Source organism: Pinus tabuliformis, chromosome Q (genome assembly GCF_031772625.1).
Source record: "Pinus tabuliformis cultivar Carrire ecotype Pingquan chromosome Q, CPIR1, whole genome shotgun sequence".
NCBI classification, from domain to species: domain Eukaryota; kingdom Viridiplantae; phylum Streptophyta; class Pinopsida; order Pinales; family Pinaceae; genus Pinus; species Pinus tabuliformis.
Window position 1 is genome coordinate 1,372,543,287 of NC_142296.1, and position 15,839 is coordinate 1,372,559,125.

Consider the following 15,839-nt stretch of genomic DNA (forward strand, 5'->3'; position numbering starts at 1 on the left):
CCCAGGCCAAATACTAAAACTAATTGCCACATTTGAGCCAAAATCCACTAACCGATCTTCATCTGTCTCCAAGATAAAAACGCTACCACAAACCTCTCGTTGCACCTGTTAGCTAATAGTCAGGATTGTGATTTCCCTGCACCCGAGGGCACAATACAACCACCACTCACAGTCGCCAACCATCCTTCCACGAGACACAAGTTTCTCTACTAGGGTTAGGGTTTTTCTGTTGGGAATCACGATTTCTGTTACATAAAAACCTGCAAGTGTTAGTCAACGATCACATCGCTAGAGATAAGGATCCATGAGAGGTGGTTAGTCCATGTCGTGAAACACAGAGGGAGCATTGGTTTATCCAACATCCAAAAATCTCCCCCCCAATGTGAGCAAAATGTGTATCGAACTCATGACCTACGCTCTGATACCATATGTTGGAAATCACGATTGCTGTTAGACCAAAACCCGCAGGTGTTAGCCAACGATCACATCGCCAGAGATAAGGATCTACGAGAGGTGGTTAGTCCATGTCGCGAGACACATGGGGAGCATTGGTTTATCCAATGTCCAACATTTTCAACAAATCAAGTCAAGTATCACTCCATTTTTACTATAACTTCAATTAGGATATATAATAATAATAATAATATTGTTTAGAATAATAATCATATTAACAATATTAATTATTTCTGTATTCAAGATTTTGTGATCCATAATGAATTAAGCAAAGTCTTTCGGTAGAAATCACATAAGAGAAATTTTTAGCCAATGTGTTTCGAATCAACAAGTGTGGTTCATCATCAGGACCAGATGAAGAGGTAGACCATGGCAAAGGCTTAAATAGAGAGCAATGTAGAGATATAATTTCCAAGTAACGACTATATTTGAACAATAATATTTAAATTATGATATTAATTTATTAATATATTAAAAACAAATATTATTAAGCAACGACTATATTAAACCGCTAGTTTTTGAAAATTAATATTCAAATAATGATATTATTTTATTAATTTATTAAAAATATTAATAGGTAACGACTATATTAAACGAGTAGTTTTTGAAAAATAATATTTAAATTAATTTATTAAAAATAAATATTACTAGTTTTTGAAAAATAATATTTAAATAATGATATTAGTTTATTAATTTATTAAAAAATATTAATAAGTAATGGCTATATTAAACGGCTAGTTTTTGAAAAATAATATTTAAATTATGATATTAGTTTATTGATTTATTAAAAACAAATATTCATAAGTAACCGCAATATTAAACAACTAGTTTTTGAGAAATAATATTTAAATTAAATAAATAAATAAATAAATAAGCAAGCAAGCCCATGGGGCTTTGCATTGATGGTGAATGGATGCATTGTTAAGGCACTCCATGTGATAGGTCACTGGTTCAAATCCCCCACGAGTCTTACCTACCAAAAAAAAAAAAAAAACAAAAATAAAAGTCAAACTCTAAATAAGGAGGGAATTCAAAAGTTATCGAGAGAATATAATTTGATAAACAAAATAATTAATGGAAATAAAATAAACTAAATTAAAATAATTAATGGAAAATTAAATAAAATAAAACAAATAAATACACAAGCCAAAAGAAATATATATATATATATATATATATATATATATATATATATATATATATATATATATATATATATATATATATATATAGTATATATATATATATATATATATAAGCCAAAAGTAATATATATATATATATATATACATACAAGCCAAAAGTAATATATATATATATATATATATATATATATATATATCCACATAAAAGTAATCAATAAATAAAACAGGGTCAACAATAAAATATGGCACTGAGGCCCATTAAACAAATAACATAAATACTAAAAAGAGACAATATCATTTGATAAATAAAATAATTAATGGAAATAAAATAAACTAAATTAAAATAATTAATGGAAAATAAAATAAAATAAAACAAATAAATACACAAGCCAAAAGAAATATATATATAAAGTAATATATATATATATATATATATATCCACAGAAAAGTAATCAATAAATAAAACAGGGTCAACAATAAAATATGGGGCTGAGGCCCATTAAACAAATAACAAAAATACTAAAAGGAGTTAAGAACGAATAGGATGATAAAATACATGAAAAACACGAAGGATCAAGAAAATAAACTCTAATGAAGAATAAATCAACAACAAATACTATAAAAAGGATGCCAATACCTACATAGGTAAACAAAAAAACAAAATAAATCCCAAAAAGAAGCCTAAAAACTAGGAGGACAAGACAGGGACCCAACTTCTACTAATATTCCAACCATCATCTCTATTCAAATTATTGGGTCTTTTTTCAATTTCTAGGGCCTCCCTCAATTTACGATGATGGAAATGACTAACCTTAGCAACGACTTGGGCTTCCTCAATGCAGATGTGATGCTTAGATTTATCTGCATGCTCCGCCAAAGCAGAGGAGCGGGTCCTGCCATGCTTGATGTCAGTAGCATGCTCACGAATCCTTTGATTAATCGAGCGACCAGTCTCACCAATATAGGAAGTCCCACAAGAGGATGGGATAACGTAAACACCCTTCATATTCTTGGGGTCCACTGGGTCTTTTATAGACCTAAGGGAGCTCCAGATGGTATTTAAAGGCCTAAAGGTTGAAGGCACCTTATGCTTCCTTAGGATCCTCACAATCTTGTCAGTGGTCCCTTGGATAAAAGGAAGATGAACACCAGAAAATCGATCCTTGGTATCTTTCTTAGCCTTATGACCTTTTTCAGCTCTGAGGAAAGCCTTAGTACATTGGTGTCTACTATACCAATTATTAAAGAAAACACTTAGGAGATGTGATTTCTCTTCATTGAGATGGTTGTCATCATAAACTTTTAAAGCTCTAGTCACTAAGGTGTTGAGAATACCAAGATTTTGAGTTGGGAAATGATGAGAATTAGCATGAAGATATTGTTTCGTATGAGTTTTCTTATGAAATACCTCATGAGAAAAAGAGCCATCACTATTCTTTGAGAGGAGGACATCAAGGAAGGGCAAAATACCATTACATTCAAATTCCATGGTGAACTTTATAGAACTAGATTGATTGTTAAGATGGAGGAAAAATAGTTGCAACTTTTCTTTACCATGGGACCAAATGACACAAATGTCATCCACAAACCTTTTCCACATCTTACGCAGAAGACAAGAAGAAGCTAAGGCCTTAGATTCAAAATCCTCCATGAATAGATTATCTACCATAGGAGAGAGGGGGGAACCCATGGTGACACCGCAAATTTGCTCATATAATTCCCCATCAAATTAAAAGAAAGTAGAAGTAAGACAAATACCAACTAAATAATCCATATCAAGATCTATGATGCGCTTGGTGAATTTGATGGCCTCGTTGATAGGGATATTAGTGTAGAGGGAGAGCACATCGAAGCTCAGAAGCTTGTCATCTGGATCAAGCTTGAAACTCTTTAACTCATGAACAAACGATGCAGATTCCTTGATGAAGGATTCTGTATGGCCAACAAGGGGCTTAAGCTTCTGGGCTAAATATTTAGCAAGAAGATAAGTTGGCCCTCCTATCATGTTGACAATGGGTCTCAGAGGAGCCTCTTCCTTATGAATCTTTAGTGGACCATAGATTCTAGGCGTAAGAGGGCAACTTTCAATAATCTTATGAGTGAACGAGCTAACCAAGCTACTAGCCTTTATAGCAGGAGCCATACTTTTGGAAATCTTCTTCAGGGGATCCTTGTTGAGTTTCTTGTAGCTCCCGGTATTATGGAGGTGGTCCAACATCTTCCGACGGTATTCATCTTTATCAAGAATAATCACAACACCACCTTTGTTGGCTTAATATTAATTATTGATAATATCATTTTAATAACATTATTATTATGTTGAAAAGAGACTTCTAAATCCAACACATTACTTTTTTGAGTCGAAATTTTGAGTGAGCAAGTGTGGCTTAGAATGTCATGATGATGAAACACACTTGCTGAATTGAAACATAGACTCAAGAAATCAATGTTATGGATCCATAAATCCAATATCAAAATTATTCATCTCACAGAAGCTTAAGGTATGAGACTATTCTTATTCTTATTATTAATAATATTTCTCTAGATTAGGTGACAAACATGGCACAAGATGGGGGGGGGGTTGGAGGGTGTGTTACACTAAAATTTTTCACCATGACTATTTGCAGTCAGTATGGCTCCATCAATAACCATACTGTCCTCCTTAGCAAGTCTTATACCTCTGCTCCTCATGTCAGACTCCAAAAAGAGAGAAAGCCTTTAAAAAATCAATATAACTCTGGTTCCGCACTTTCTCTTACTCTTACCTGTGGGCCCGCACCTTAAGTACATAATACCTGCGTACTTGTACGCTTTGTCTGTAAAGGGGTGGGTGCGTACCCCTGTAAAAGTCAAAAGGCGCAAGTTTTACTTCAAAAAACTTACTTGCGGTCGATTCTAGAGAATTCTAGAAGATGGTTTGACGTGGATTGAGCGCCTCCAGATGGTTCATGCATCCCAATGAAAGAGGAACTTATCCCATAAAGAGGGGAGCTATCCCTTTGAAAGAGGGCCTTATCCCATTGATGGTGGACCTGTTTAACTTCCTCTAAAGCATTATAAATACAGGCATTGGGCCAGAGGCAAGAGAGGTTGAAAGCTGAACATTCCTAAGGGTAGATGCTGCTGAAATTAGGACTCCCTTATAGAGCTTGAGAGGAGAGATCACATTCCTTTCTTAGCTTCATTTGGAAGTGGGTGAGCTGATCAAAGTAGAGGAGAACTCTTGCTGGACCCTGGGAGGGACCTGCACAACACCAAGGCGTTGGTTGTAAGGTTTTTTTGTTTCCAATTAATACAATTAAGTTCACTTTTCTCAACAAGTTGTTATATATATAATTTTTTTCATAAACTCCTTGGTATTTATGATGAATATGTTTTATTATATGAGTTATTCAGGTGCTATGTAATCGTTTTCTTGTTTGTGTATGCAGGCTTCAAGGAGAGGAGCTCATCTGGATCGAAGAGACTTGGCCGCTACAAACAGCGTTGGACTAAAGGTAAGCCTTAAACACCTGGTTGCTTTTATTTTAAATGCATATTTAGGGAAAGATAGTGCTTGATTGTTTTGTTTGTCACTAGAAAAGCCTTAGTTTCTAGGGAGGTCGGTTTTGTCCGCAAAATTGACTCTTTCTGCATGACAAAATGGCGACCATACTGGGGAATCCATGGATTTGATTGATTTCTCTTTTGATTGATACTTTGATTTGAGAAACGTTGATTTCTTTCTAGTTTTTGACTGATTGACTGTGCATTTGGGTAGAATAGCTTAGGATTGAGTTAGTTTTTTATTTTTCTTGTTTTTGAGAGAAGTACGCACCCTCTGAGTTAAGCACAGTGCGTACCTGTACGCACTTCTGCTTTGAACACAGAGCGGGGCCGCACCTGTGCAAACGGGCTGCCTGCGTACCCTGTCAAAAGTTTAGAAAATTTCAATTTTTTCCTTTTTTACCTATTAGATCTTGTTTATAGCTTATTTGTTGCTGCCCAGATCCACTGGTTACCTGTCAGAAGTTTTCATCTATGCTTGTTTCATTAGCATCAAGGGTTTTAGTGAAGTTCATAGAAATTATAGCCCTAGGTTTGATTTTTGTATTGGTCTTGTAGTGACTCTGGATTTAGAAGTTGTAGAAACCTTGGATATCCCTGGTCTTTTCAGTCTTCTTAGGAGTTAGACCATTCATAAAATCCACCTTTGTTTGAGAAACCTACCGTTGTGTTGTCTCTTTGCGGAATTTCGAGAAGGCTTGTTTGTTAAGCTGTGAATTTCATTCTTAAGAAAAAGAACAAGAGCTTTTTATTTTTGTTTTTGACTGATTTATGATTCTGCATGAATTAGTCCTTGGTTGAATTGTAACTGAGTAAAACAACCTGGAATTATATTTTGTAGGCTTTTAGCTCATTGGATTTGCTTTTAGGTAAATTTCTCTTAGATTTTTATAGATCTTAAAATTGATTTTTGTTAAGTAGTTTTACATGCTTTGTTAAAATAGGAAAAATACAAAATCTCTATTGAAGAAAGTTTGTTTTAGTAGCGTTTGAAGTCTTTGAAAAAGAGAAAGGAAGTTTTCGTGAAATAATTAGTGGTCTTGTGTTGTGTGCTTTGGAAAAGATAAAGAGATTTTTTCATTGATTTTCATTGCTAAGAAAGTTGTCTTTATAAATTTTGCATTCTCCAACTCTCTTAGCTAGGGAATTCATTGAAAAGGAAAGATTGTTTTGTTTTTCATCCTAGGTGCATCTTTTTAGTGGATTTGAGTCGAGTCTACACATCATAAGTTTCATCTCCGCTACCTTTTGTTTTAAAGAAAATCCATAAAAATAACGCTTAAAGTAAAATTAACTTAGTAACTTTTTATTTACTAGGGCTCTGATACACCAACATAGATCAGGCTAGTGTCTTGGAGTAGGAGAGTAATTAACTCTCCAAGACAGTAGAAACAAACAAGTAGTTTACCTTGCGGTAGGATAAATCCAATTGTTACATTTATGCTCTGCGAAAGCTCCTCTTAAAGGAGAAGCAAGAGATCGTGTCCGAACCAGTGAGGGGATCAATCCTCCTTCATTGGGAACGACTCCAGATATGCACGTACTACAAACGGTAAACCTCGGATTAACCATTGTTGAGGAGCCTGGGGTCACTTTTCGGTAAACCTTGGATTATTGTCAAGGAGCCGGCAAGGGGATTGAGCTTGTTACTCTGCCCTTGTGTGTGTATCGGATCGTAGACTGTTCCCCCAGGTATATTTGTTGCTGTTGGTGACCTTAGTGACTATTATCTTTAGGATTCTTCCTAAGGTGACGGTGGAGGGAAGATCCCACTGTACCTGGAGCAGACATCGGCTAGACTCACTTGGATTTTCTGGGGGGTTCACTTCACTCGAGACGGTTATTAGTGGAGGAACTTGTGCCAGTCTATTCATTAAGCAGGTTGCCGGGGTAACTGTTCCACCCACCATTTCTGTATTGAACTCTGCGATGTTGGATTTCATCACCAACTAGCGTTTTCAGTACGGAAAGTTACTGTTTGTGTGTGGTTTGACGCCCTAGATTCTTTAGGCGTGTGATTCGAATTTGTTTGGTTCTTTAGAGACTTTAGGCGGTTTGCTTTGAGATTTTACTTTGTTTGCTTGTGCAGTAGTTAAAAGTTTTTAGCTATGGCTGAATTACCAAGACAGTCCCGTAGACTTCGGGGCCAGTCTCCTGAGGTTGTAACCGTGGCTGATTTGTTGAGGAAGTCCCGTAGACTCCGGGGCCAACCTCCTGAAGAAGTCCCGAGCCATTACGAAGGTTTGAAAGTCCTCGTAACTCCTAGTGGAAGTAAAGTTGGGTCACCTGAAGAAGGAGAGTCTTTGTTGGTTGTTCATCCTGATTACCAAACTCTAGAAACAGGTTATAATCCTGAAGCTATTTCGGTTTCCGAACTTGCTGGTAGCTTTTCATCTACTAGTGATATAGGCGAAGAACCTGAGATATCTGAACCTGTTACTCCAACATCGGTTTTTGTCTCTCCAACTTCTAGTGCTCCTAATTCACCTAGGGTAGAAAGAGTAATCACCGAAAATCTTCCTTCTGGTTTGATAACTATTGAAGAACTTGCTCCGGAAGAAGAAATAGGCATCCCTATCCCTGAAAATCAACCTGTTATTGATCTAAGGGAGCGTGAATCAATTTTTTACAGTCCACCTAGAAGTACTACTTGGTATCTTTCTTTAACTAATTATTTGGAAAACCCAGTGTTAAGTTATTCACCACCTCGTGCTCCTTATCAACCTAGGGGTTTTTATACTCTGGTAAATATGTCAGGTCAGTCGTCCATGTTTACTCAATCGCCTGAATATTTTTTGTACGACGGTCCTTCTGTTCCCTCTGGGTATCAGTCACTTTCTGGTATTTTTTCGGGAGCATCTCCTCAACCCATTGAACAAGGGTTATTCACTGGAAGCAATGGTGCAAAACCGTTGAGCGTAGAAGACATTCTTATGATGTCAGTTTCTATTCCCAATTCTCAACCTCAAGGTGGCCAGTTACCGCTTGGGGGGCAGCCTCAATTAATGCCTGGGGGGCAACCTCAAGGTACACAATTTGCATTTGGGGGGCAGCCTCAAGGATAGTACATGCCTACGGTGCATTACATTCCTCAAGGTCAACCCCAGACTCAATATGTACCCCAAGGTCAACCCCAGTATCAATTTATACTTCAAGGTCAACCCCAGTATCAGTACATTCCTCAAGGGTATCTACCCCAAGGTCAGTACTCGAACCAAGGTTTCCAACCACCCCAAGGTCAATCTTATGTTCAAGGAACGGGAAATGTACCTTTCAATTATCAATCCTACCCTCAACCTGGTTTTGGATCTCAATATTCTCAACCTGTTATGGGTCAGTACCCCGAAATGAACATAGTGTGGGATCCATCGCAAATTCAACAGGTGTTGCAGCTAAATGTACAGTTGTCATCAAAACTGGACAACCCTTAGTTTCTGGTTCACCCCAACAACCAGTCCAGTCTAATATTCAAACTTCTGTACCTTAGGTAGTTTCTCAGTCTGGGCCTACGGCGCCTCGTACTCCATCTGAAACGACTGCTGCAACTGTCGCAACATCTGTTCAATCTACCCCACTTACTTCTGGAGTGTCGACAGCTCCGGTTTCTACTGTTCCTGTATCTACTCCTCAGACATCTTTACCATCGTCTGGATCCACAATTCAAACTACGGTTCAGATGCCTGTAGGAAAACCTGGTTTAAGTACGGTTGTCAAAAGTCAACCACAATTCACTTATCAACCGTACCAGGGACAGTACCAATTCGGTCCAGCTGTCCAGCAGCCAGTTTATCAGTATCAACCGTATCCTGGGTACACTTATCAACAAACACAACAACCCCAGTACGGTCCGGTTAATCCTAGTTTTCCAGGAGGATACAATATCCCGAACGTGATTCCTATTCCTAGTTATCCTGGATATCCTCCTCCTGGGGCTGGTCTCATGACCCAGAGTTTTAGGGATCCTAATCGGCAGCTACCATTTATCGCAACTTTGGATCTACCAGACTTGTCACGCCTAACGAACGATCCAATTAATTATCTTCCGTTTTGGTCGCCAATGCCGAATAAGTTGCCCAGTGACATTCCCAAGTTCGAAGGTAAATCTGGAGAGGACCCGTCGAACCATGTGATGACTTACCACCTCTGGTGTGCCTCTAATTCCATCTCGGATGATTCGATCCGCTTACGTCTTTTCCAGCGCACTCTCATTGGTCTTGCGGCCAAGTGGTATATTGAGTTACCACGGGCCTCTTTTTATAATTTTAGCCAGTTAGCTACCTTGTTTTTAACTCATTTTCAGTTGTCGGTCAGATATGATAATGGCATGGAGTTACTAACTTCATTAAAGCAATCGACGTCCACTTATATTTCCGATCATATTCATGAATGGAGACGTCGAAGGCGGTTAGTGAAAGTTTTTATCTTGGACCAGATCTTAGCTGAATGGTTTGTTAAATCATTGTTACCGAAGATTACTGAAGATGTAGCTAAGGCCGGAGTAGTTACTGAGGAGCAAGTGATTGCTCAAGCATAGTACCTTGACTTAGTTTATACTCAGTCTGGTACGTTACATGAAAAAATCCCAGATCTTCCCAAGGGAAATCAAATAGCTGCTGCTCCATCAGGGTCTCATGCTGCTGATGGCATGATTGGTACGGTGAACACTAAAAGCAAGAAGAAATCCTCCAAGAATTCTTCTCCTATCATAACCTTTCCTGATTCCCCGACAGGAGATTCTTCTGCAGAGGTTTCCGCCGATGTTCACGTTGTAGAATCATCTACGGCTAAATCAAAATCCGGTGGGAAGAAGAAAGGGAAGAAGAAGAATAAAGCAGACAAAACTCCAAAGGAGAAAACTGAAAAATCGGAAACCAATGACGAAAAAAGCAAACCTCGATATCCATGTCTTATTTGTGAAGAGGAACACTTTACAAGAGACTGTCCACATCGAGCAGAGGTTGCGAAGATTGTCAAAGGTTCCCAAATTCCTGCTGTTTTGAAGGATCCATTTCCAAAACAAGATAGCAAGATGATAGGTTCTTCCTAGAGTGCCAATGAAGAACCCATATTAATGATGTCCCATGTAAGGATTGCGACTCGATCGCAAGATTATGGTAGTAAAAGTCCTGTTGATGGCAAAGAAGCAGAATCTTCTCATTCTAATCCATCAACCTCAGCTCCCGGTTCCGATCCACTACAGATCGAGAAGCCTAATCCAGACTTAGTAATCAAACCGCCCGCCAAGGGTATACTTCGAAAGTCTGCTTTCAATCCACATGCGAGAGCGGCCCAGAATTATAACATTGTTGAGGACTTAGCTGTTTCACCCTCAGCAATGTCGGCTTTGGAAGTGCTGCAATCATGCCCAGCACAACGTAAATTACTTTTGTCGTCTATCGGAGCTGTTGATGTTCAGGACCCGAACCTAATAATATTTGATGTAGAAAATAGTACACCGCGTTTTCCTCATCAAATGGATTTCCAGATCCCAGTGATAGTAAAAAACAAGCCTATTCATCGGACTGTAATTGATGAGGGAGCTTCAACGTGTATTATGTCGATACAGTGTTGGAGGTCGCTTGGTTCTCCTTCACTAAATCAATCCTCGACAATTCTTAAGGCCTTTGATGGCCGTGGGTTTCATCCTTTTGGCATTCTACAGGATTTTCCTATAGGGGTTGAAGGAAAAACCGTTAGTCTAGATGTGGAGGTGGTTGATGCCCCTCTAGACTACAACCTTCTCTTGGGTCGAAGTTGGTCTTACGCTATGACAACGGTCGTTTCATCGGTCTTCTGAGTAATAAAGTTCCCACATAATGGAAAGATCGTAACAATAGACCAGCTGGCTTACTTTTCATCCGACCCAGCCTCTTCAAAGAGTATTCAGCATGTCGGTAAAACGACTATCCCATATAAGGATGTTGGAGTAGGATTAGTTAAAGATGCCGGTTTACTGGGAACTTTTCTTTTTCCTCCAATCAACGCATCATCCTCATTTGCAACCATTCATATGATTACATCAGACACTATTTTTTATGACGATCCTTGGATCGTTCCTTCTGAATCTGAAATAGACTCATTTGGTAATTTTATGCCGTTGAGTCCATATGAAATTGCCTATGAAGCCGTGCAGTCTTTTACCGACCCGTGTTCAACCGAAAAATACTTAATGAATGTGGTCTGTGAGGAATCACTTTTCACATCAACCTCGGATTTAACTACGTTTTCTGAACTTGTTCACTCTGATGAGCACATTCGTGAAATCATATGTGTAGATGATTTACCATGGGAAGATCTCCATCACAGATCTTCATTTTTTCCTGAGGATGATCGTTTTGAAAATGATTTCTCATCAATCTTTACGACTGAATATGTCAAGGAACCTCAGAATCCAATGAAACATCCCGATTCAGAGTTAAATTTGGGAAACATCTCTCGAACTATTCCCATTGACATTTCGGTTAAGCTTGGAATTGTTGAGAACATTCATATAGGTGCCTCGTGTACAGATGACGAAATTCAGACATACAAGGCCCTATTTTAAGAATTCCGCGACGTGTTTGCCTGGTCCTATGAGGAAATGCCAGGAATTGATCCCGCGATTGTTGTTCATGAGATCAAGACTTACTCGGACGCTAAACCCGTCCGGCAACGTTTGCGTCAGATTCACCCAAGAAAAGCTACTGCAATTAAAGCAGAAGTTGAAAAACTGTTGAAAGCAGGTTTCATTTATCCGATCCCGTTAACGGATTGGGTATCGAATATTGTTCCGGTTAACAAAAAACAGGGAACAATAAGAATATGCATCGATTATAGGGACATTAATCGAGCTTTTCCAAAGGACAATTACCCTACTCCCTATATCGATCAAATTATTGATGATTGTGCCGGCAGCGAAATATTTTCCTTTATGGATGGTTTTTCCGGATACAATCAAATCAATATTCTACCTGCCGATCAACCAAAAACGGCTTTCATTTGTCCATGGGGGACATTTTCTTATTGCAAATTACCTTTTGGGCTTAAGAATGTCGGAGCAACTTTTGAAAGGGCGATGTCTTATGCATTTCATGACATCAAACACATTGTGCAACCGTATATCGATGATTTTCCTGCTCATTCATTACATCGAGCTGACCACCTCGTCCACTTACGTGCAATTTTTATGAGGTGTAGGCATTATCGTATTCGGTTGAACCCACACAAATGTGTCTTCTGTATAGAAACGGGTCGATTACTGGGGTTTGTAGTTTCGAAAGCCAGCATTTGCGTTGATCCCTCGAAGGTCGAAGCTATTATCAATTTGCCTCCTCCTTCGAGTCTTCGCCAACTCCAAAGTTTGCAGGGGAAAGCAAACTTTTTACGACGATTCATCCCTAACTACGTCGAGGTTACAAATGGTTTTACACGGTTGTTGAAACAGAACGCTCAATTCTCTTGGGATGAGATAGCTCAGAAATCTTTTGATGCACTCAAGCACGCGTTGACCCATGCACCGTTATTGCATCCTCCCAACTACAACCAGGATTACTTTTTGTATCTCGCTGCCTCCCATTCCACCATTGGAATGGTCTTAGTTCAGGAAGATGAATTCGGAACGGAACATGTGATATATTACCTTAGTCGGATGTTAAATCCAACTGAGCTAAAATACTCACATGTGGAGAAATTGGCATTGGCAGCCGTTCAAGCTGTCCAACGTTTTCGTCACTACATTTTACTACGTAAAACTACATTCATTTCCGATTGCAACCCTATGATCTACATTTTGACCAAACAATTGCTAGGGGGCAAGTACTCTAAATGGATTGTTATCCTGCAGGAGTTTGACTTGGAGTTTGAGAAATCTAAGTCTAAGAAATCTTTAGTTTTTGTAGAGTTAATGTGTGACTTCCCGCGTGCTGACACGGAAACTGTGGCAGAGGAGCCCATTGTGGACAAATCTTTGTTTCTAATCAACACTTTAGATCCGTGGTATGGGGATATCATTGTCTATCTCCAGACCCAATCCTTTCGGCCCGAAGTTTCAAAGTCGGAACGTCGGAAAATTCGATTCCAGTCCCAACAATACAAAATTATTGGAGATACTCTTTATCGCCGTGGGACGGACTCTATTTTTCGACGTTGCTTAACTCACGAAGAAGCTGAAAGGGTTATAAATGACTGTCACTCTGGAGCGTGTGGCGGTCATATGTCTGGGTTTTCCACAACCCAAAAGATATTGCGCGCTGGCTACTTCTGGCCGTCCTTGTTTAAAGATTGTATTACTGCGGTCCAAAAATGCCACAACTGTCAAGTGTTTCATCGAAAGATGCGCGCTCCACCTGCTCCTCTCCACCCTATAATTGCCGTTGGTCCTTTTGCCAAATGGGGTATCGATTTTATTACATGTAACCCTCACTCGGCCGGGGGGCATGCGTATATCCTCCTTGCGGTAGATTATTTTACTAAGTGGGCCGAGGCGATGCCTACATTCGAGGCAGACGGCAAGACAGCTGCAATTTTCGTGTTCAATCATATAATTGCTAGGTTTGGTGTCCCACAAGCGATAATCACTGACCATGGGTGCCATTTTCGAAACATTATGATGACAGAACTTACAGGCCAGCTTGGTTTGTGTCACGATAGTTCAAATCCTTATTATCCACAAGCGAATGGTCTGTTTGAGTCCATCAACAAAGTTTTAGTTATCATGATCCGATGAATCATTGGTATTCATCGGTCGAATTGGCACAACATGTTATTTTCAGCGCTTTGGGCGTACCGAACCTCAGTGAAAACATCAACAGGGTTCACTCCTTTCCAACTAGTTTATGGTTTGGAAGCTGTGCTACCCATTCAATGCGAAATCCCGTCACTACAAATGGCCATCGAGTTACTTCCAGCTACTTCCAAAGAGGAAAAGCGTTTATTATACTTAGCTCAATTAGATGAGAATCGACGTGATGCTGCATTGGCGATCGAGACTCACGCAAAACGTATGAAAGCTCAGTATGATCGAAATGTGACCCCTCGAAATTTTTCGGAAGGAGACCTAGTGTTATTGTATGATCAAGCTAATGATAAATTAGGTGCTGGAAAATTCGTTCCTATGTGGCATGGGCCCTATATTGTCAAGCGAAAGCTAGCAAAAGGGGCCTATGAGTTGGTAGACTTTGACGGGGACTCTTTAGGTAAACCCAGAAATGGTCTTTACTTGAAGAGGTATTATGCTTAAAAGAATGGGTATGGAGATTTTTAGTTAGGTTAGTTTTTCTTTCTAGCTGGTGTGTTTGTTAGTTTAGACAGTGTGCTTAGCTTACAGAGTGTGTTTTCATCGTTATTTCTGCTTATCTTGGTTTTACTCTTGATGTTGCAGATGTCGATGCCTCTCCAAACATACATTGGTTTCACTGATGGTGCTTGTCGTAGTACACGGAATATCTCTTCCGCAGCTTGGGTTATCTATTCACCCTCTGACGAGTTAGTATCTATGCATGGGGTGAGCCTCGGTCAAACAACGAACAACATTGCCGAATACAGTGCAGTGATTGAGTTATTGTCTGAATCTATTTCATTTGGGATTCGGAGTTTGATAGTGAGGTTAGATTCTGAACTCGTTGTATTACAGCTTAATAGAGTGTATGCCATTAGGAATCCAGTGTTATCAAGGTTATTTTTGAGAGTGCGTCTCTTGGAACGTGAGTTTGATTATATTGAATATCAGCATATTCCAAGGTCTTTAAATACATTAGCAGATGCAATTGCTTCTTGGATGTTAAATAGACATTTGCAATAATCATACATGTAAATTTAAAACCATTCAATAACATGATTTACAAGATAAGCCGGTAATGATATATATATATATAGGAGTGTGTAAAAAAATACATCGTCTTCGATCATAGGTTGAAAAACACCTTATGATCGGCAAAAATGATAAGTACAAAAAAAACCAAAATGTCACATGTGTCTACAAAATGACCATCCAATCACTGGTGATGATCTCTATATGACACCACTGTACGGGCCACCCTACACAAGAACCTCCTAAAAGGTCCTGGGACCCCGACTACATAGCGCTGAAGCCTGATTGGAATATCATCTATGGTAGTCTCCGGTATATCTGTTGTAAGACGCTCCAGGTCACTTTCCAACTCAGCCAAAGTCTCTGTGGCCTCGTCCTGTGGGGCCGGTGCCGCTGCAACTGGTAGTCTCCTCTCGTAAGGCCGGAGATTGGCTGGATGTCGTGGGCCTACATCTGCATTTTGAAAATCATTACTATCAGTTTTGAGATGATATAAAACAAACAAAAATAATAGATAGTTTAAAAAACTTGTGAAAAATGAAGTTACCTGTATCATCCCATTATTCTCTCGGTGGAAGAACCATGTCCGGATCTCCACGAAAATCAACTCCGGCATAAGGAAAATCCTGTATAGCAAAGACCTAGTTTTCTAACCAGCGAAAGTACTCCGGAGTAAATCGGACGACCTCCGTCCCCTCATCAGGATGATGGGCCATAACCGCAACCCATCGCATCAATTTGGGCTCTCGAGGAAGCCCAGCCTCAACAGTGAGCTGTCGTGGGATCAGCATCAGAACCCTCTCTAAGCCAAAACTCACAACTAAAGCCCCATAACCAAAGGTCTTTAGCTGTCCGTTTTTGGCTCTAGTCAGTTGGCCTTTTACATTGGCCAACACAGCATCACACCA